This window comes from Panicum hallii, chromosome 7, assembly GCF_002211085.1.
Source record: "Panicum hallii strain FIL2 chromosome 7, PHallii_v3.1, whole genome shotgun sequence".
Taxonomy (NCBI): domain Eukaryota; kingdom Viridiplantae; phylum Streptophyta; class Magnoliopsida; order Poales; family Poaceae; genus Panicum; species Panicum hallii.
Genome location: NC_038048.1, coordinates 8772287 through 8794638, shown reverse-complemented (window position 1 = coordinate 8794638; position 22352 = coordinate 8772287).

Here is a 22352-nt window from a genome sequence, read left to right as displayed (position 1 = left end):
AAATGAATAAGAGATAAGACGAGCTTAATCTCTTAAACTTCGTGACATGCCCAGCCCGGTGGCCCCGGGTCTCACAAGCCCCCGAGCTCTTCGTAGCTGAGTACTGCAGGCTTATCGAGTACTTTTCGAAGCAGTCTTCGACTTCTTCTGATGATTCGTCTTGAAGTCCTTCTTCGAGTACTTGCTTGGCTGCATCGAAGCTATGAGGTGCTCATGCCCCGAATTTTATTTCTGATATGGTGTGCGATTGCAAAATCGCACTCCATATGGAGTAGCCCCCGAGCCTTAGGTTGAATCGGAGAATCAGGCTGAGGGTCCCACTTGTCTGTAGTCTTCCTTACCCTTCAAAGAAATTTGAAAAATAAGTAGTCGATGCCACGTACCCCGCAGCCCCCGAGCCTTGAATCCAAATCCCACAAAATTGGAGATAAGGGTCCAAAAATCGTGGCATACAGGCTAAACAATGACACGTTAAGGGGAGACCAAAGCGATGATACAAATGATGTAATTAGACCAAAGATTCGAAAAACCCCTTTTTTCGGGCTAATTAGCCCTGAAAAAATGATTAATCAAATATTCAATCTAATCAGATCACCAAATGACCCCTCATCTTCGGAATATTCCACGAAACGACTCTTGAACTTCAGAACAGTAACTTTCCCCCACTCCGCTGGTTATTTAACCCCGCGATAACTGTAGGAAAAAACCACGCTTTCAATCTGCATTCCATCAAGAGCCACCAAATTCCCCAATCCGAGCCAAGCGCCGCCGCCTTCCCCCAAGAAAAACTCCCACCCCGACCTCCCCGCCCCTCTCCCCGCAGCCCCCGAGCATCTCGTGGCCGGCGCACCGGAGATGGCGTCCAAGAAGTCAGAGATTGAGGGAATGAAGAAGGATGCGGAGCCAGCGACCGCAGAGTGGACACACAGTAAGTGCTCCCTCAACAATCTGAAAAAACTTGTTTCCGAGGGGTTGCTGCAAGAGAAAAATCTCGTCAACTGGCGCCCCTCTTTCTGTGAACCTTTCCCCATGGAGAATGTCGACGAAATCATCACATTCTACCATTTTGCCGAATGGGGATTGGCCCTCCCCACTTGTTCTTTCTTCCGCGGCCTTCTTTACTACTACGGGCTTGAGCTCCATCACCTCAACCCGAATTCCATCTGCCACATCTCCATTTTCATCCACTTTTGCGAAGCATTTCTCGGAATTGAACCTCACTGGGATCTATTCCGCTTCCTCTTCCGTGTGAAACCCCAGCCAACCACGAAAAAACTCGCTGTAGTGGGGGGCGCCGGCATCCAACTGCGACAGCAGGCCGGCGAAAAATACCTTTCATATAAATTCCCCTCCAACCTTCCTGGGTGGAAAAACCTCTGGTTTTACATCGAAAACCATGCTCCCCCCCTGCCGACGAAGTCGAGCAATCCGCCAGTGGTGAGGGGGGAATGGAACCTCGAACCCTCCGGCATGGAAATGATACAAGTCATGGAGCTGCTGGAGGCCATCGAGGCACTGAAGAAGGAGGGGGTGACCGGCGCCTCCGTCATGTTCTCATTTTACAAGCGCCGCGTCCAACTCATCCAACAGAGATGTTGCCTGGGCTTTGAGTACACCAGCCCCACTGACCCTTCTCGCATGTGCACAGAGGAGGTGCCAGATGAAGTCGCGCTCCAGCGGGTTCAGCGGGTGCTGCTGGACGTGAACACCGTGCCGTACGTGCCCACATTGTACTCCGCGCGACATCCGCCCCCACCAGTAAGTGTTCGACTTCTTTTGCTGAAGAGATCGGCTACTACACCGATACTGAACTGAAGGACTTTCTGCAGGGGCACTCGGAACTGTACTGCAGCTACCCGCCGCAGCCGGACCTCCCCCGAGCGTATCACCTCCTTCCTTCTGCAGCCACGGCAGCCAAGAAGGCTCACCTTGCTGCGACCCAAAGCCGCAACGAGTCCGCCGAATGCGTGGACTTGCCAGCGGGGGAAGAAGCCGAGGGAGGTCCGCGCCCTGCTGCCGCCGTTGCCACCAAGGCGGCTCGCCTTGCTGCGGTTCAAGGCAGCAGCGAGTCCACCGAATGCGTGGGCTCGCAGGCGAGTGAAGGAACCGGAGGGGAGCCACGCGGGGACAACTCCTCCGACCGGAGCGTGGAGTTGGCCGGCGCTCTGCCACCGGTGCCGAAGGGCCAGCGCCAGGTGCGCAAACGCAAGGCTCAAGAAGTTGAGTCCCCCAGGTACGGAATTGCTATTTTTGCCAGTTCCAAAGTTTCCATGATGTTGAGTACTGACAGCGTCCCTTTGCAGTCACCCTGCTCCGCCGCCCGGGACTGAACCCGAAGGGGTGGAGGCAGGCCTCTCTGCCGCCGCGACGGTGACAATCGCCGTGGCGGGGACCCCTCCATCGGCTGACCAGACCCCACCATCCGCAACGAGCGCCCCCCGACGGGCCTGGCGGGTGAAGAAGGCTGCCAAGAAGAAGTCGACGCTGTAAGTTTCCTTTCAATCGCTTGAAGATCCTGCCCGTGCCCGCTCGGATAACAATGTTGTCGATGTCACCAGGGCTACGAGCGCCGTCAAACTCCAGATTGAACCAGGCACGGCTGCGGCGCCTGCCTCGGCTGCTGCAGCCCCCGAGCCCCCGGCGCCTGAGGGGCCAGTACCCGCGGAGGTGGCCCCTGAAGCGGATGCGGCGCTCCCCGACTTGCCGCCTCCCGAGCCCCGACTAGAGGAGCCGGACCCAGTGGCAGGAAACAAGTCGAGGCCCCTGACGCCGCTCATACTGATGGCACAGGTATGCACTTACCCGCCCGCGTCTGGCTGCCGGGGTCTGGGCGTAATGTGTTTACCATTTCGTATGCCTGCAGGTGTCCAGCCGCCGCCACCAGGGGATGCCGCCGGGCCCTTGTGGAGTCCCCGTGAGGTGTTGAGGGCCGGGTCCGGGCACCAGAACGTCATCACCACCGACCTGGTGGATGACCTTCTGCTGTCGGCGGAGAACCTGAAGACCTTCAAGAGTACCTTCAAGGAGCTGTACGACTTCTCCATGGTAAGACTCGGGTGATGGTCCCGATGTGCGCCTTGGTGAGTTGTTTATGACTCACTCTCCTCCTTTTGTGCAGCATGTAATCACCAAATCCCAGAACAAGTCGGAGAAACTCCGCGCGGTCGTGAGCGACGCGCGGGAATTAGCTGCTCTGGACAAGCGCGTCTCCGAGGAAATTATCAAGAATTGCTATCTGCAGCGGGAGCTTGATATGCTGAAGCAAGAAAGGACTCGAGAGACCTGGCTGCTCAAGAATGACCTGAAAAACATGGAGAAGGCCAACTCCAAGCTCCAACAACAGCTCAAGGAGCAACAAGCTGAGCACCAGGAGCAGCTCAAGGCGGAGAAGAAGGCGCACCAAGGTAGGCCCGCGCTCCCCTCGAGTACTTTCCCTGAGTAGCTCCCCATTAGATGCTGAAGTACCCTTATCACAGATCTTAGGAAAATAACGAAACACAAAGAGGAGTTGCTTACTGACGTGAAGAATATACTGTATCGACGTACAGATGAAGTCGAAAGGCTGCAGAAGGTGATCGGCGACACTGAACGCCAGTTCGTCGACTGCCTTCGGCAAGTCAAAACTCTGGGCGAGAAAGACGAGCAGCAGCGCAAGGAGCTGGAGGAGCTTCGGGGGGCCGCCCAGGAGCTGGTGGACATGGTGGATCCGCCAGAGGAAGGCGATGCAAGCCCGCGGCCCCTGCTGGAGTGTCTCCGCGAAGCCTCGAAGAAGGTGCTCAAGTTCCTGTCCGAGGCTCCGGTCGCGTGCGTGAGCAATGCGCTCGCATACGTCAAGTCCTTCGTGCCGACCGCGCAGCTGAGCATCTTCGCGCAAGGGATGGCAGCGGACTGCCCAGACGAGCGGTTCAAAGAGTACCTGCAGGAGGCCCAACCTGTAGCAGAACAGATTGTACACAATGTACTGCAGGATTAGGGTGTATGAAACACTTAATTTTTCTCTTATGAAAATGCTTCCCTTGACATCTCTACTGTGTTTTCGTGTCTCGGCTGAACGGCGATCCAGGCTTACGAGACCCAAGTAGTAGACGCGTCCATGGGTGCAACGACCCGAAGGGCAGCTAGAATTCGTCTAACAGAGTAGCCACAACTCGATCGAGCGGGTCTAGACTTGTTAGGGAAAAATGCGAGCATCGTCGCGGGGTTGCCGTGCATAGGGCGAAAAGGGGACTACCCCGAGTTCGAGGCCTCGGAGTGTAGTTGAGAAGTGTTTCTTCTGTGAGCGTGCTCCGCAGGCTGGGTAGGACCCGGACAGACGGATCAAGCTTGCAAGGAGCAGGTGCGGGCAGCGCCGCGAGTTTGCCATTCTTTTGGCAAAAACAAGACTGTTCTGAGTGCAGCCCCTCAGAATGTAGTCGATGCAGCTCTATATGCGGGCTGTTCCAACGTACTAGGTGTAGGCCAGTCGAACGGATCGACGGCATTGGAAAATGTGTGACTGCTGTCGCGTGCGACCATCGAAGGTTGCGGCGGAACTCGATATGCCAAGGAGTTAGCCGGAGCCGAGGGCTCCGCCAGAAGCGGAAGTCGGAAGGAGATGACCGTGGCCGTGGCCCCCGCGTCATGCGCGACAAGAAGTCGATTTGTGTGTATACATGTTTGCGCGTGGCATCTGCCATCGTGGAAGTAAGAAAGCATGTACAACCCGAGTTATGTGGCTCGCGGCCTCCAACTTAGCTCGGGAAAAAATCTTCTGAGCCCCCGGGGAATTGGCGATCACCGGGCCTTGACTTAAGGGTAGAACTTGCGCAGGTTCTGAACGTTCCAGGAGTTCGGGACCTCGCGACCCTCGGGAAATTGTAGTCGATAAGACCCTGGCCTTGTGACCTGCTTGACGACGAACGGGCCTTCCCACCTTGAATTGAGCTTATGTAGGCCGGACTCGTCCTGAATGCGATGCAAGACCAAATCGCCGACGCTGAATGACCGCTTCCTGACATTGCGATCATGGTATCGCCGGATCCGCTGCAGGTACCGGGCTGTAATATCCAGGTAGTTAGACAACTAGATACTAAGTTTGGGTGTATTACATGTAAGCATGTTATAGTGTATACAAGTTGTACAAAGCAATAAGGATGTAATTGTAAATTATGAATTTCATAAGTTTTTATGTGCAATTGTGTGAAAATACTCTTAAATGTCAAATTTATTTGACTAGAGCAAAGTAAAGCACAAATGTTAAGTTAAAATCCAAAAGAAATAGACTTTATATGAAATTAAGGACCTTTATGTAATTAATACAAAGATATAAGGATTTACATGTGAAAGGGTAAAAAGATAAAAGTAAAACTTAGTTTTACCTAAGGACTAAAGTGTAAAAAGAGCTAGTCATGATTACTGCAGAAGAACTTACAAAAAGACCCCAAACATTAGGGCATTTTATTTTAATTAACACATAAAGTTTAAAATTTGAATTGTGCTCAAAAACTCAAAATAAAACCGTACCCTTTAAGATTTTAAACCCAAGCCTTAAAGCAATATTGTAGAGTTTGAAAAACTCTACAACTTTCATGTTGAGCACTTTTTCATTTGACCTTTGTAGCAGTGGGAAAATTTTAGTTTACAGAGGGGTCCCTGAACTCTTTGGAAATTACGAACAAGTCCCCCTGACACCCCCTGCTTCGTCTTCCTCTGGCGCGCGCCGCTTCCCTCTCTGCGCCGCTCCTGCCACCGCCGCTCGCCGCCGATACCGCGCCCCGAGCACCACCTCCTGCTGGTTTCCTCTCCCACGCGTCGCCCTTTGCCTTCTCCACTTCTGCTCCTCTCCCTTTCTGGCATCCCCCGAGCTTGCCACACGCACGCCGTCGCCGTTCGGCCGCCACCGAGCTGCCGCCGTGGCGGGCTCCAAACCCAGTGCCTAGCTCCTATGTTTGCGAGCGCATTAGCACCACTGGGATCTCCTCGACCTATTCTAACCATCAATTCGCCAGCTCCTCGCCCCTAGCCCCCGGAACGCCGTAGCCATCGCCGCCCGAACGCCAGCAAGCACGAGCTCACCGTCGTCCCGCTCCTCTGCAGCTGCTCCGCTTGCAACCACCTCGCCTTTAGCTCCACCGCATCCTCGCGCAGCTGTTCGGCCAACCCTTCTCCCCGCACGACCACCGTAGCGCCGCCGCGCTGTTCTTCCCCTGCCGCCGCCTCGGCACCGCCGTGGGCAGTCCATCCCAAGCCATTTCACGCCACCTCCGTGCTCTAGCCTGCACCACATCACCCCCACAACGCTCCCCGACCGATCCATTGGGTTCCTAAGGCCTTCCATTGGCTTCCCGACGAGCTCCCCGAGCTTTCCTGTCGCCGCCGTGTCGGTTCACCATGGGACTCCCTCTCTCGGCCTTCCCTAGCCCCAAGTAACCCCGGCTCGAGCTTTCTTGCATTCCCAGGAAGCTTCCCAACCTTTCCATCGACATCCAAACGCCCGGAGCACCGCTCTTGCCGCTCCACCTCGCCGCCGGCCGCAAGCCTCCGCCGCGCCATCACTCCGAGCTCTCTCTCTTCGATTCCGAGCTAGCACAGGTGCGCAAGGGTCCCTAGATGCTTCTCCACCCCTCTGTTCTCACCCTTAGGGCTCGCCATCGCCGGAATAGGCCGGTCAACGTCGGGCTTTTAGCTTGACCGGGGGGGAATTGGGTGGAGGACTGCGGGTTAAAAGAAACAGAAGTCTAGGGGGTTTTGTGCTAAATCTAGGGACTGTTATGTAAACCTTATTTGAGTTTCCTGCTGTGAACTTTGAAAATGCATAGAAAACAGTAGAAAAATCAGAAAAATACGAAACTGGTTGGGTTAGAAACCTTGTAATAAATTCTACAACTTTTGTTTCATAAGCATGTTATGGAAATGAATAGTCTGTTCTGTATTTTAAATACAAGTAAAGGGATGCTTAAATTAAATCTTATGATCCATAGCCTTGTTGCTGTTAGTTTTTGGAGCATGTGTTGTAAGTAATGTAAATAGCTCTGTGTAAATTTTTGAGACCCAGATCAGCCCTCTAGCTAGAGTATTTGGTTACTTTTGTTATAAGTTAATAAAAGCTTGGCAAATTAATTTCAGAAGTATCTATGCATATTTAGGGATGAAATTTTTATTATGGTTTAGTCTTTATGAGTGTGATATAAGATAAAAATTTGAGAAATAGAAACCTAACATAAATTGAGTTATAAATTTCAAACTTAGATTTCAAGATAAATCATAAATAATAATTAGAATGCATGAAAATTTATGAAACCTTTCTGGAATGCTAGACTTAAGTAGTTTATGATGTTCTTAAGTTTTGAACCCTAATTTTAGTATGAAACTCTAGTTATAATTACACCTTGAAATTTCAAATCTTGATCTTGTTTAATTAAGTAAGTTGTTATTTATTGTATAAAAATATCTAGAGTAATGTTATTTCAATTAAACCCACTTAGGGTAATTTTCATAAGTATTAATTTAATTTTACTAAATTAAAATTTGCCTAAAAATTAATTCAAGGTTAACCATAATTAAATAATAACCTAAAGTTAATTACAAAGTTTAACTAATAAAATGCATAGGAATTGCTAAGTGTGTGTAGTGTTGCTTAGGGTAATTAGATACACTACCTAATAAAATTAAATTGGATGTTTAGGGTAACCCCCGGTTGCCTAATGAGATTAGTTAGTTTAATTAGTACTCGATAAATGACTGCCCAGTACAGGGTAGTTAGATAATCATCATAATGTGATCTTTCTTAAGTTGGATTGCAACTTTATTGTGAATTACTATAAAAATATATGCAGTTTCATAACTTATAACCTTGCATCTCATATAGACTCGACCACTCTCGCTGACGGGGATTATCAGCTGATCCCGGAACAAGAGGAAGTTTATTCTGAAGACCCCGGGACTCTTGTCGCGGATTTCTCTGAAGCCCCGAACCAAGGTTCGGAAGAAAATATTTTGACTAACCCCAACCCCACCAGCGAAGGCAAGCCCCGGACATAACCCCTACTTTACTACACTGCAACCTATATTATTTACATATATCTATATGCATTAGGTTCTTAGGAGTTGTTTGGAAACTTAGTTGCATTATTCTAGGAACCAATGTATTAAACACTAGAACTGGAGTCCGACTAGCTGCTCTGCTTATAGGACCGGTAGAAGTCGAGTGATTTCCTGTCACTCGCGCGATATAGGAATTGTAATGTTTACATTCCTGCTATCACTATAAGGATGCCGGACGGGAGTTGTAAGGTATCATGGTTGAGATGATACCCCGTCTGTGTTGTGGAATTTGATAAGGTCGCAGTGTGTGGTAGCGGTGGTTAAGCGTTTGAAAGTACTAGCCACCTGCCGTGAAATATGGTAAGCGGTAAGCCTAGTAACCAATCGGCCCGAGGAGTGGACATACCTCCCACCACATGTATTTGCTTCTTTTGGTTACTTTGTTCGACGTGTAGGCATACGTGTTGCTGGGCAACCAGGAGTACGGGTTTTGTAGTCGCGCTACAGACGTACGTCTTGCACTTTGGATGTGCGTATGACCTGCAGTCGCTTGTGGTGGATCTGATCCATGAGTCGGAATGAAAGGCAAACGGTTGTTTCGGAATAACCCTGTGGTATTCCAAGCGTGTGTGTTAGGTTTACCTTGCAAGGGTTGAATCTCGATTCAGAATCGTCCGCCTCTCACGATGTATGAGACTGCTTATTCCCTTTACCACATAGAGTAACAAGAGCAATTATGTGATTATCAAAGATGATGTTTGAGTAAAGATTCTACCATGTTTGAATAGTTATAGGTGCTTACCTAGAATGGTTAATCAACTAGAACCTGAAAGCTAAAAGTTGAAAATAAGGATCTACTCTTTGTTGCTTTTCAGCTGAAAACCCTACCCAAAGCTAAAAGCCATCATGAGTCTAGTTATGGGCTAAGATATACCCAATTCCGGGTAAGTCTTGCTGAGTATTAGTATACTCAGCCTTGCTTTTGTTGTTTTACTTCAGGTAATCCTCCTGATGAGCCCGCATTCATTACACCGTGGCTTTACCCTTTGCCTGATGGTTGGACCGTGGAATGGGATCCGTCCCCGGCCAACACAGATTCCGCCGAGTGATATTATGCCAGGGCTAGCATAATATCTATAATGACGACGTGTATTATGACTACGCTTTTTAAACTCCGCTGCTTTGTCTAGAAACTTAAACTTGTCCTGTAATAACCTCTCCTCCGTGGGAGCTAATGATGCTTTGTACATTTTTGTAATATATCTGCCTGTGGTGTAAATTATTTTGGCATTATATATCTGGACTCATCTTCGTGTGAGGTACCTTGTTGGATCCTGAGTTCGGTGGTTTATCGGGACGTTACCCGACAGACCAATAGTATTATACCGTTTAAAGTACGAGGTAGCCCTCCAGTGAGGACTCGCGTACTTGAGTCGGTATAATTCAGGTTGGTTCTGCCACAGCTGGTATCAGAGCTAACAAGTGTACCCTAGAGATATAATTAGCTTTAAAAAGTAATTTTTAGTATAAAAATTGATTAAACAAGTAATTGCGAACTACGTTGGTTCGTTAAGGATTATGTATAGTACGTAAGCCCTAGGGTAATGCTATTATGGGAATTAGAGGTGGCTGTAATACATATATATGACTAACTTCCAGCATTACTTTTCAGTTGAAATTTAATTTCATGCACAATTCAACTTTACAATTATGTAACGACATCTTCGATCGGGAGGTAAGAAGGTAAGAATCCTCAGCCAACTGAGGGAGCTTGGCCTTCCTGTCGGTGATGCGAACCGAACGCTGTTTCTCAAGCAGTGGCCTACTTGAGATGCTGCCAATGTACCAACCTCGGTTGACTACATTGGGAGTATATGGTTCGGTTCAACCCTTGGGGACTTCCACATGATATCGGCTGGTAGGATAGCTTCGGATCCATACACGAGGAAGAAAGGTGTTTGTCCTGTGGCTTTGGACGGCTGAGTCCGGAGCCCCCAGACGACATGCGGTAGCTCATGCACCCATTTTCCTCCCTTCTTGCTGTTCTCATCATAGAGTCTCTTCTTGAGGCCGTCGATGATCAAGCCGTTCGCCCGTTCGACTTGTCCGTTAGCTCTGGGGTGTGCAACCGAGACATATTTGACTTCGATGCAGGCATTCTCGCAGAACTCCCAGAACTGGTTCGCCGTGAAGTTTGACCCCAAGTCCATGATGATGGAGTTGGGGAAGCCGAAACGATGCAGAATATCTGAGATGAAGTCGACGACCCGATCTGGTGTGAGCTTGGCTATCGGCTTGTACTCGATCCACTTAGTAAACTTGTCGATAGCCACGAGAACATGGGTGAGACCGCCTGGTGCTATCGTGAAGGGCCCGATCATGTCAAGACTCCAACAGGCGAAAGGCCAGGACGGCGGTATGGTGATGAGGCTGTGAGCTGGAATGTGCGTCTATTTGCCGAAGAATTGACAGTTTTAGCACCTGCGCACGAGATCTTCCGCGTCGGTCACCGCGGTGGGCCACCAGAAGCCGGCTCGGTAGGCTTTCCCCACCAGCGTTCTTGAGGCCGCATGATTACCGTAGACGCCGTCGTGGATCTCCCCCAGTATGGCATAACCATCTTCCTTTGTGACGCACTTCATGAGAACCCCTGACCGGGCGCCTCGCCGATAGAGCTTGCCGTTGACCAGGACGAAACCTTTGCTTCTTCGCAAGATGCGAGCTGTGTCAGCACTCCTGGCGTCGACTCCTGCTGGCAACCATTGATCTCGTATGAAGTCGATAAAAGCCCCTCGCCAGTCTTCCTCCAGCACCATAACCTCTCGATCTGGTTGTTGGGGACCCGCGTGGATGGCTACCTACGGAGAAGACTTGATCGATGGCTGGTTGAGCTCCTGGACGAAGACTCCTGGCGGGACCTGGGCGCACGTGGACCCCAGTTTAGACAGGGTGTCCGCGCCGACGTTGCGCTCCCGCAATACATGATGAACCTCCAGGCCGGAGAACTTGCTTTCCAACTTGGGCACTTCCTGCACATAAGCGTCCATTGTTTCCTTGTTGCAATCCCATTCCTTGTTGACCTGCTGAACAACAAGAAGAGAGTCGCCATATACAAGTAGTCGCTTGATCCCTAGTGATATCGCCAAACGAAGCCCGTGAGGCAAAGCTTCGTACTCGGCTTCATTGTTGGATACCGCCCACAGGATCTGAAGGATGTATTTCAACTGCTCACCTCGTGGGGAAATAAGCAGAACCCCAGCACCGCCGCCGTCGAGCTTGAGGGACCCGTCGAAATACATGGTCCAATGCTCTGGCTTGTCCACCGGAGTCGGGACTTGATTCTCCCTCCATTCAGCCATGAAGTCGACTAGAGCCTGCGATTTGATTGCAGTGCGTGGCTTGAAGTCTATTGACAAAGCCCCCAGTTCCACTGCCCACTTGGATATGCGCCCCGTGGCATCTTGATTATGAAGAATATCCACCAGCGGGAAGTCCGTGATCACAGTGATCTTGTACTCGTCGAAGTAATGATGCAGCTTTCTGGATGTGATCAAGATAGCATACAAAAGCTTTTGAACAGCGGGATACCGTACCTTGGATTCGGAGAGGACCTCGCTGACGAAGTAGACAGGCCTCTGCACTCCAAACGCATGGCCTTCTTCGCCTCGCTCGACTACAATAGCACTGCTGACGACATGAGTTGTTGCCGCAATGTAAAGTAGTAGATCCTCCCCTGGCAACGGTGCTGTGAGGATTGGAGGTGACTGCAGATGATGTTTCAGATCTTGCAAAGCTCGCTCGGCCTCCTCCGTCCATTGAAACTTATCCTGTCGTTTCAGGAGCTTGAAGAAGGGTAGTCCTCTCTCCCCGAGCCGGGAGATGAATCTGTTCAGAGCCACCATACAACCTGTTAACTTTTGCAAATTCTTGACTGTGGCCGGAGTCTCCATATCAGTGATGGCCGTGATCTTCACAGGGTTGGCTTCAATGCCCCGGTTGCTGACGATGAACCCGAGCAATTTCCTTGAAGGTACGCCGAAGATGCATTTGGTGGGATTGAGTTTCCACCGGAATCTGCGCAGACTGCTGAATGTTTCCTCCAAATCCGCGATCAAGTTATCGGACTCCCTGGTCTTGATGACCACGTCATCCACATAGGCCTCGACATTTCGATGCAGCTGATCCGCGAAACACATCTGGATTGCACGCTGATATGTCGCACCTACATTCTTCAACCCGAAGGACATTGTTTTGTAGGCGTAGGTCCCGTACGGGGTGATGAATGCAGTCTTGATTTGGTCCTCCTCCTTGAGCGCAATCTGATGGTACCCTGAGTAACAATCAAGAAAACAAAGAAGGACACACCCGGCCGTCGAATCGACGACTTGGTCAATGCGTGGCAGCCCAAAATGATCTTTTGGGCAATGCTTGTTGAGATCGGTGTAGTCGACACACATTCTCCATTCATTATTCTTTTTCTTTACAAGGACGGGATTCGCCACCCACTCTGGATGGATTACCTCTTTAATGAATCCAGCCGCGAGAAGTTTAGCGATCTCCCGTTTAATGGCCTCACGCTTATCGTGGGCAAACCTCCGCAGGCTTTGCTTCTTAGGCGTAGCCTTCGGGTGTACATTCAAGGCATGCTCGATCAACTCCCTGGGCACCCCTGGCATATCCGCTGGTTTCCACACGAATATGTCTCGGTTAGCCCGAAGAAAGCTGACGAGCGCGAGTTCCTATTTGTCACCCAAGCCCGCACCGATGATGGCGGTCTTGGATGAATCTCCCTCCTGGAGCTGGATCGTCTTGAGGGCCACATCATCAGTCGACTGGATGCTCGACTTGTTGGCCTTCTTGGAAGGAATCTCCAGCCCGGTCTGGGAGAGCTGCTGTGCGGCCGCGAGTACTTCTCCCGAAGCATCTGGCACGTGAGTAGTCGAGGCGTACTGGATCGCCTCCTGATTGCAGTTCTACGACTTATTCAAGTCGCCGCGGAGGGTGAGCACGCCGCCGAGTCCTGGCATCTTAAGAAGCAGATAGACATAATGCGGCACTGCCATGAACTTGGTGAGTACCGGTCGATCCAGTATTGCATGGTAAGAAGAGTCAAACGTAGCCACTTCGAACTTGATGAATTCAGTACGATAATTCTCCCGCGTACCGAAGGTGACCGGGAGGACCACCGTACCGAGCGGATGTGCCGCATTACCTGGGACGATGCCGCAGAAAGGGGACTTGCTGGGAACCAGCATATCCTTGAAATCCAGACCCATCTTCTTCAAAGTGCTGACGAAGATGAGATTGAGCCCGCTCCCGCCATCGATCAAGACCTTGGTAAGCTTGACCTCCGCCACCACAGGATCCAGGACCAGGGAAAACTTACCGGGCTCGGAAAAACTCGTCCACCGGTCATCACGAGAGAATGAGATGGGGACCTCCGACCAACGGAGTGGTCGTGGTACCGCCGGCTCGATGGACATAATCTCTCGGAGGAGCAGCTTCTGATCCCGCCTGGAACAGAAATCCTCGTCCCCCCCAAAGATGACGTTGACCACCTTCGACGCATCCTGAAACTTCGGGTTGCGCCCGTGATCCTCCTGATCATCGTCCTCGGGTTCTTTGTCAGCAGGCTTCTTGTTCTTCATCCCGCCACCGGAGTTGCTGAACGTCCTCTGAAGGTGGTAGCAGTCGATGGCAGCGTGGTTGGCGCCCGGATGCCACGGGCACTTCTTCTGCAGGAGCTTCTCGAACTCCTGAGTTGTCGACTTCTTGCCCCGCGAAGGACGATCGATAGCCGCGATGACATCATCTGGCTTTCATTTCCGGGGTGGCCCGGAAAAGTCCCGCTGGCCTTTGTCGCTGCGGTTGTCGTTTGGGCGCCGCAGATTGCTATCATGGCGCCGCGGGAACCGCTCCCGCATCTTCTCCTCCTGCTCGGACCAATCGTGCATCATATCACGAAGGCCCGCGATAGTTTTTGGCCTGTTCCGCCCGAAATCTCTGTATATGCTCGGGTCGGTGATGCCGTTGTAGAAGCAGTCGATGATGTCCTCCTCCGAGATGTTCGCGATGGTGGCGCGGACGTCGAAGAAGCGACACGTGTAGGACCGTAGAAGCTCGTTACGTTCTTGTTTGCACTGGGCAAGATTGTGTCGAGTACCTGCACGGGTAATCGCTCCCCGGAAATTGTCGATGAAGACCTTCTTAAGTCGTTCCCAGGAGTCGATGGAGTTGCTGCCGAGGCTCTCCAGCCAAGTCAGCGGCACAGGGTCCAAAGCCATCGGGAAGTAGACGACTTTGGTGATATTTGAGCCCCCCGCGACATCAATGGCCGTGGAGTAGCAACGGAGCCACTGCTGGGGAGCCTGCTTGCCGTCGTACTTGGTGATGCCGATCGGCTTGAAGCCCTCCGGGTACTTGTAGCTGCTGAAACGAGCAGAGAAAGCAGGAAATCGATCGCTACAATCAGTACCTTCAGCTTCGACTTCTTCGCGAGTCTTGCGCCTGGAGGAGATCACGGTGCGTGCGTCGCGACCGTCATTGATGTGCTGGCGCAGGTCCTCCGGAGGAGGTCGTCGACTGGCCTGTCGCGGACGACCCCCTTGCAGTGGCTGTTGCCTCCCGCCAGGGGCCTGGCTCGCGCGTGCGTTGTCGTAGCTGATCTGATTTTGAGGACGACCACCAGTCGTTCGACTGCGGGCCTGGCTCCGGCTCTCGTCCACGCACTCTTCCCGGATGATGGATGCCGGATTATGCTGATCCAACTGGATCCAAGCCCTCTGCGCATAGAGGAGTGCTTGACGTACCTCCGGGTCGTGGCTGCGCTCGAGGATGGCCGTGACCCTGGCAATGTTGGCCACCGGGGTCCTGAAGCCCCACTCGCTTACGGCAGGAAACTCGAGGTCGAGCTCGCGATGCATAGATCGCCTTCGCTCGTTAGCTCTCCTCCGCCGAATTGTTCGGGCCCTGTTCCTGGCCCTCCGCGCCTTCTTCGGCCATCAGCACCTGGCGGGAGGAAAGCTCATGAGAACTTTCGTCGACTAGCTCCGTCGACTCCTCCGCCGCGGTGGCCAATGGCCTGCCCTCCTGGAAAGGCAATGGCTCGAGGTGAGCCACGAGCCGGCTCTCTGCCTCGAGTAGATTGGAGAGCTTCATGCCCTTCCAATGCACGATGTGTCCCTTTGGCGAGGAGGCGATCACCAAATCACCGGGGCCAAAACAACCCGAAGCCTCCCGACACGCGGTGGCTTCAGGGTTTCCGTCCCGGAGCAGCAGATCCAAATCCTTCTCTAACATGAAGAGGGATCCAGGCGCATTGGCCTCCTGAAGATCAGTGGCCGATTCGCACAAGCCGGGTTGAGTCCGACCCAGCGAATCCCTAGATTGGAAAAAGTCCAAACCAGGGGAAGTTGTCGCGACACCAGAAGAAGTCGAGCTTGGAACAGATTCCATCTCGACCTGTGCCGCGGAAGCGTGGAGCGGCAAGTTGTCGAGCTTGTCGACGAACTTGTCGAGGCCGCTGCGAGGATCCGCAGCGACGGTTTTTGGCGTCATGTCGACGAGGAATCGCCGAAAGTTGCCCGCACCATCTGCGATGCAAACCCACGAGCCAAAAACAAACGTCGTACCCTGAGAGGGAACTAACCTGATGAATTTGAAAGATGCCATCGAGCTCGCCGGCGAATCTTCGATGCGCTCCCCTACCTGGCGCGCCAGCTGTCGGTGTTTAACCGGCTGCCCACCGAGGGATATACCCAAGGTGGTAAGTTTTGGGTGAGGGAACGCCGAGATCAGGAACTCGAAGGTGCAAAGAACACAAGACTTTAGACAGGTTCGGGCTGCACGGAGCGTAACACCCTACGTCCTGTATGGTGGTTTGTATTCTCTTTGGTGTAGAATGACCTAATGATCTTCTGTTTTGAGGGGTGTCCCTGACCTCCCTTATATATCCGAGAGGTCAGAGTTACAAAGATGCTAACCAACCCCCTCCGAGGGATCACACCAGAACTGATCTCGAGTAGATCCTCTCTGTGTTGGTTAGCTCTATCTCCTATTTAAACGGGATAAACAAGAGATAAACAAAATGAATAAGAGATAAGACGAGCTTAATCTCTTAAACTTCGTGACATGCCCAGCCCGGTGGCCCCGGGTCTGACAGGCGGGGAGGTTGGAGCGGGAGGATTTCTTTGGTTGGATGGTGGTGGCGCTTGGTCCCGATTGGGATTTTGCCGGTTCTTGGCAAAATGCAGATTGAAAGCATAGTTTTTTCCCACTGTTGTCGCGGGGTTAAATAACCAGCGGCGTGGGGAAAAGTTACTATTCCGAAGTTCAAGAGTCATTTTTTGGGAATATTCCGAAGATGAGGGGTCATTTGGTGGACTGTTTAGATTAAATATTCGATTAATCATTTTTTCAGGGCTAATTAGCCCGAAAAAGGGGTATTTCGGGTTCACGATCTAATTTTCATCATTTGTATCATCGTTTTGGTAATTTTTCCAGTCGTCATTTTTTAACCTGCATGCCATGGTTTTTGGATCTTTATCTCCAAATTTGTGGGATTTTGATTCAAGGCTCGGGGGCTGCGGGATACGTGGCATCGACTAGTCATTTTTTTGAATTTCTTTGAAGGATAAGGAGGATTACAGACTAATGGGACCCTCAGCCTGATTCTCCAATTCAACCTAAGGCTCGGGGGCTACTCCATATGGAGTGCGATTTTTCAAATCGCACACCATGTTAAAAATAAAATTCGGGGCATGAGCACCTCATAGCTTCGATGCAGCCGAGCAAGTACTCGAAGGACTTCAGGATGAAGTTTTTCAAAGAAGTCAAAGTATGCTTCAGAAGTATTCGATAAGCCTGCAGTACTCAGCTACGAAGAGCTCGGGGGCTTGTCAGACCCGGGGCCACGGGACTGGGTACATGACGTAGTTTAAAGAGGTTTAAGAGATTAAGTCCGTCTTATCTGTTATTTATCTCATTTATCTCTTATTTATCCCGTTTAAATAGGAGATAGAGCTAACTGATACAGAGGAAATCTACTCGAGATATGTTCTGGTACGATTCCTCAGCTGGTGTTGGTTAGTATCTTTGTAACCCTGGCCTCTCGGATATGTAAGGGAGGTCAGGGACCCCTCTCAAAACACGATCTCTAGATCATTCTACATCAAAGACAATACAAACCAGCATACAGGACGTAGGGTATTACGTATCTTGCGGCCTGAACCTGTCTAAGATTTGTGTACCTTGCACCTTCGAGTTCCTGATCTCGGCGTCCCCTCACCCAAAATTTACCACCTTGGGTATATCCCTCGGTGGGCAGCCGGTTAAACACCGATAGTTGGACTCCGCCGCCAACAACGAGTACCATGGTTGAGACGCCACGGGCTCTGAGAGTGAAGAAAGCTTTCATGAAGAAGTCTTCGCTGTAAGTATACATCTCTTTTATTTTGCACAATAAACATTCTGTCCTTCTCGATTTGTGTAATAACATAACTGATTCTTGCTTTATTAGGTCTGCAAGCGACATGAGGCGCAAGCCAAAGCCTACCGCAGCAACCCCAGCCCCCGAGCCACCAGCCTCAGAGGAGCCTACGCCCAAAGAGCCAGCCCCTGAGGCAAACACGACGCTACCCGACCTGCCACCCCCCGAGCCCCAACAAGCCGAAGCCAGGGCTGGTGGTGAGGAACAAGTCAAGGCCACTGAAGCCGCTCCTGCAGATGGCACAAGTAAGTGTCTGACCACCCACGGCAAGCTGCTTAGACCATAGACATTATATACTGAATGTATCTTGACTTGCAGGTGCCCAACAGACATCCACTGAAGAAGCCGCAGGGACCTCAAGGAGCCTTGGAGATCTGCTGGTGACCGGATGCGGATACCAAAACGTCATCACCATAGATCTTGTGGATGACCCAATGCTGACGGAGGACAACATAAGATACTTCAAGAAGATCTCCAAGGAGTTGTACGATGACACCGTGGTAAGACACGATTACTCTTCTTCTAGTTACGTTGTCGAGTTGCTTGTCTTAATCTCCCCCCTTATGTAGGATGTGATCAAGCACTCATAGAAAAAGACTGAGAAACTAAAAGCAGTCGTGAGTGGCCACCAGGAGCTAGCTGCCAAGAACAAACGCATATCCGAAGAGCTGACGAAGAACATCTATCTTAAGAGAGAACTTGACAAGCTGAAGCAAGAGCGGACTCGAGAGACGTGGTTCCTCAAGAACAACCTCCGCAATCTTGAGAAGGCCAACTCTGACCTCCAGGAGCAACTCAAGGAGCAAAAGAAGGCTTACCAAGGCAAGCCCCTTTCTTCCCTCGAATACTTTCTCTTAACAATTTATCTTGGATTCTGAAAATATCTTCACCGCAGAGCTTAGGAAAATCTTAACATATAAAGAAGAGCTGCTTACTAACGTGAAGAATATGCTGTATCACCATACAGATGACATCAAGAAGCTGCAGAAGGTAATCGCCGACACTGAACAACAGTTCGCTGATTGCCTTCAGCAGATCAAGACACTAGGCGAGGAGAAGGAGCAGCGGCAAAAGGAGCTGGAGGACCTCAGGGGAGCCGCCAAGAAGCTTGTGGACATTGTGGACCCACAAGAAGATGGGGAAGCAGGCGAGCGGCCCTTGCTGGAGCGACTTCTCGGAGTGCCGCAGAAGGTCGTCAAGTTCCTCACTGAAGCCCCGGTCGCGTGTGTCAGCCACGCTCTTTCCTTTGTAAAATCCTTTTGGCCGGAGGCTCGACTAGAAGCATTTGCGCAGGGTGTGGCTGCGGAGTGTTCCAAAGAACAATTCAACGAGTACCTCCAAGAAGCCCAACCTGTAGCAGAACAAATAGTAAAAAGTGTACTACAGGATTGAGATGTAAAAACAAGTATTCGTTTCATTGTATATCTCTGTCTTTGATATTTCTACTTGTGTGTGCCTCGACTGAATTGTAATCCAAGTTCGAAGGCTAAGTAGTAGACACTACTCCAGGTGCGGCGACCCTGGATGTAGTCGAGGTAGCTCCGAGTAGGAACCCATCCAAGAAGTTAGACATAACCCGATCGAGCGGGTCTAACCAGTTAGGAAAGAACGCGAGCATCGTCACGAGACTGCCATGCTTATGGCAAGAAATCAAAATTACCCCGAGTGCAACGACTCTGGGTGTAGTCGAAATAGCTCCTCGTGTGAGCCCGTCCAACAAGTTAGGTGTAACCCGAACGAGTAGGTCTAACCTGTTAGGAAAGAACGCAAGCATCGTCGCGTGACTACCGTGCTTATGGCAAGAAATCGAAATTACCCCGAGTGCAACGACTCTAGCGTAGTCGAAATAGTTCCTCATGCGAGCCCATCCAACAAGTTAGGTATAAACCAATCGAACGGATTGAACTTGTTGGGAAAATACGATCATCGTCGCAAGCGACCATCAAAGGTCACGGCGAAAGTTGATTCATATAAAGCATGAATGTGGCCGTAGCCTCCATCAAAACTTATAACACGAAGTCAATAAAACATGAACATGGCCATAGCCTCCGTCACAACTCATGACAAGAAGTCGATTTATAAAACATGAATGTGGCCGAAGCCTCCGTCTATTAACAGAAAAATTTACATTCCGAATTTTGTGACACGTAGCCTCCAAATTGATTCGGAAGAAAAAGGCCCCCTAGGCGTCCAGAGAACAGCTATCCCCGCACGCTTCCTCATGGGTAGAACTTGCGCAGGTTCTGAATGTTCCAAGAGTTTGGGACATCTTGGCCCTCGGGGTATTGTAGTCGATACGACCCCGGTCATGTAACCTGCTTGACGACGAACGGACCTTCCCACCTTGAGTTGAGCTTGTGTAAGCCGGACTCGTCTTGGATGCAGCGTAGGACCAAATCACCTATATTGAACGACCGTTCCCTCACGTTACGATTATGATATCGCCGGATCCCCTGCAGGTATCGAGCTGACTGAACAAGAGCGGTGCAGCGAGCCTCTTCGACAGAATTGAGCTCTAACTCCCTTGCTTCGTCCACCTCGCCTTCATTGTACATTTCAACCATTGGGGATTTCCACATGATGTCGGCCGGCAAGATAGCTTCAGAGCCATAGACGAGGAAGAATGGTGTTTGTCCTGTGGCTTTGGATGGCTGAGTCCGGAGCCCCTAGATGACATGTGGCAATTCGTGTATCCACTTTCCTCCTTTCTTGCTATTTTTGTCATAGAGTTGTTTCTTGAGGCCATCAATTATCATGCCGTTCGCCCTCTCGACTTGACCATTAGCCCTTGGGTGTGCAACAGAGACATATTTGATCTCGATGCATGCATTTTCACAGAACTCCCAGAACTGGTTGGCCGTGAAGTTTGATCCCAAGTCCGTGATGATGGTATTCGGGAAGCCGAAGCGATGCAAGATATCGGAGATGAAATCAACAACTCGATCTGGTGTGAGCTTGGCTATTGGCTTGTACTTGATCCACTTGGTAAACTTGTCGATAGCCACCAATACATGGGTGAAACCGCCTGGCGCCATTGTGAAGGGCCCAATCATATCAAGGCTCCAGCAAGCAAATGGCTAGGATGGCGGTATGATGACGAGACTGTGAGCTTGGATGTGAGATTGCTTGCCAAAGAATTGGCAGTTTTGGCATCTCCGCACAAGGTCCTCAGCATCGAACACTGCGGTGGGCCATCAGAAACCAGCTCTGTATGCTTTCCCCACCAGCGTTCATGAAGCTGCATGGTTGCCACAAACACCCTCATGTATCTCCCGCAGTATGTCGTAGCCATCTTCTTTCGTGCGCACTTCATGAGGACACCTGATCGAGCACCACGCCGGTAGAGCTTGTTGTCGACTAGGATGAACCCCTTACTTCCACGCATGACACGAGCTGCCTCTGTGCTTCTTGCATCCATCCCTGCTTGTAGTCTGTGATCCCGGATGAAATCAATATAAGCCTCTCTCCAGTCCTCTCCCAGCATCATAATCTCCCGATCAGGCTATTGAAGGCCCGCATCGGTGGTTACCTGCGCTGAGGACTTGATGGATGACTGCTATAACTCCTGGACGAAGACTCTCGCTGGAACCTGTGCATGAGTAGACCCTAACTTGGACAGTATATCTGCACCAACATTATGCTCCAGTACCACATGATAAACTTCCAAGCCGGAAAACTTGTTTTCCAGCTTGCGCACTTCTTGTACATAAGCGTCCATCATCTCCTTGTTGCAATCCCACTCTTTGTTGACTTGCTGAACGACTAGAAGTGAATCACCATATACAAGAAGTCGCTTGACGCCTAGTGATATCGCCAAACGTAGCCCGTGAAGGAGTGCTTCATACTCGGCTTCATTATTGGATACCTCCCAAAGGATCTGGAGGACATACTTCAATTGTTCGCCTCTTGGAGAAATAAATAGAACTCCAGCACCGCCGCCATTGAGCTTAAGAGACCCATCAAAGTACATGGTCCAGTGCTCTAGCTTGTCGACTGGAGTTGGAATTTGATTCTCCCTCCACTCAACCATAAAATCGATTAGAGCTTGAGACTTGATTGCAGTGCGTGGCTTGAAGTTGATAGACAAAGCCCCCAGTTCCACTGCCCACTTTGATATATGCCCCATGGCATCTTGATTATGGAGAATATCCGCCAACGGAAAATCCGTAATCACAGTGATCTTGTACTCGTCGAAGTAATTGCGCAACTTTCTTGATGTAATCAGAATTGCATATAAAAGTTTCTGAACTGATGGGTATCGTACCTTGGATTCGGAGAGTACCTCACTGATAAAGTACACAGGCCTCTGCACCCCAAATGCATGGCCTTCCTCGCTACGCTCGACTACGATAGCACTGCTGACAACATGAGTTGTTGCCGCAATGTAGAGTAGTAGATCTTCTCCCGGCAATGGTGCTGTAAGGACTAGAGGAGACTGAAGGTGATGCTTCAGGTCTTGCAAGGCTCGCTCGGCCTCCTCCATCCACTGGAACTTGTCTTGGTACTTCAGGAGCTTGAAGAAGGGTAGTCCTCTCTCCCCGAGCCGGGAGATGAACCTGTCCAAGGCTGCCATACAGCCCGTTAGATTCTGCACATCTTTGATTGTGGCCGGAGACCCCATATCAGTGATGGCTGAAATCTTCACAGGGTTGGCTTTAATTCGCCGGTTGCTGACAATGAACCCAAGCAATTTCTCTGATGGTACTCCAAAAATGCATTTAGTTGGGTTGAGCTTCCACCGAAACCTGCATAGGCTGCTGAACATCTCTTCCAAGTCTGCAATCAGGTTGTCAGGATTCCTGGTCTTGATGACCACATCATCCATGTAGGCTTCAACGTTCTG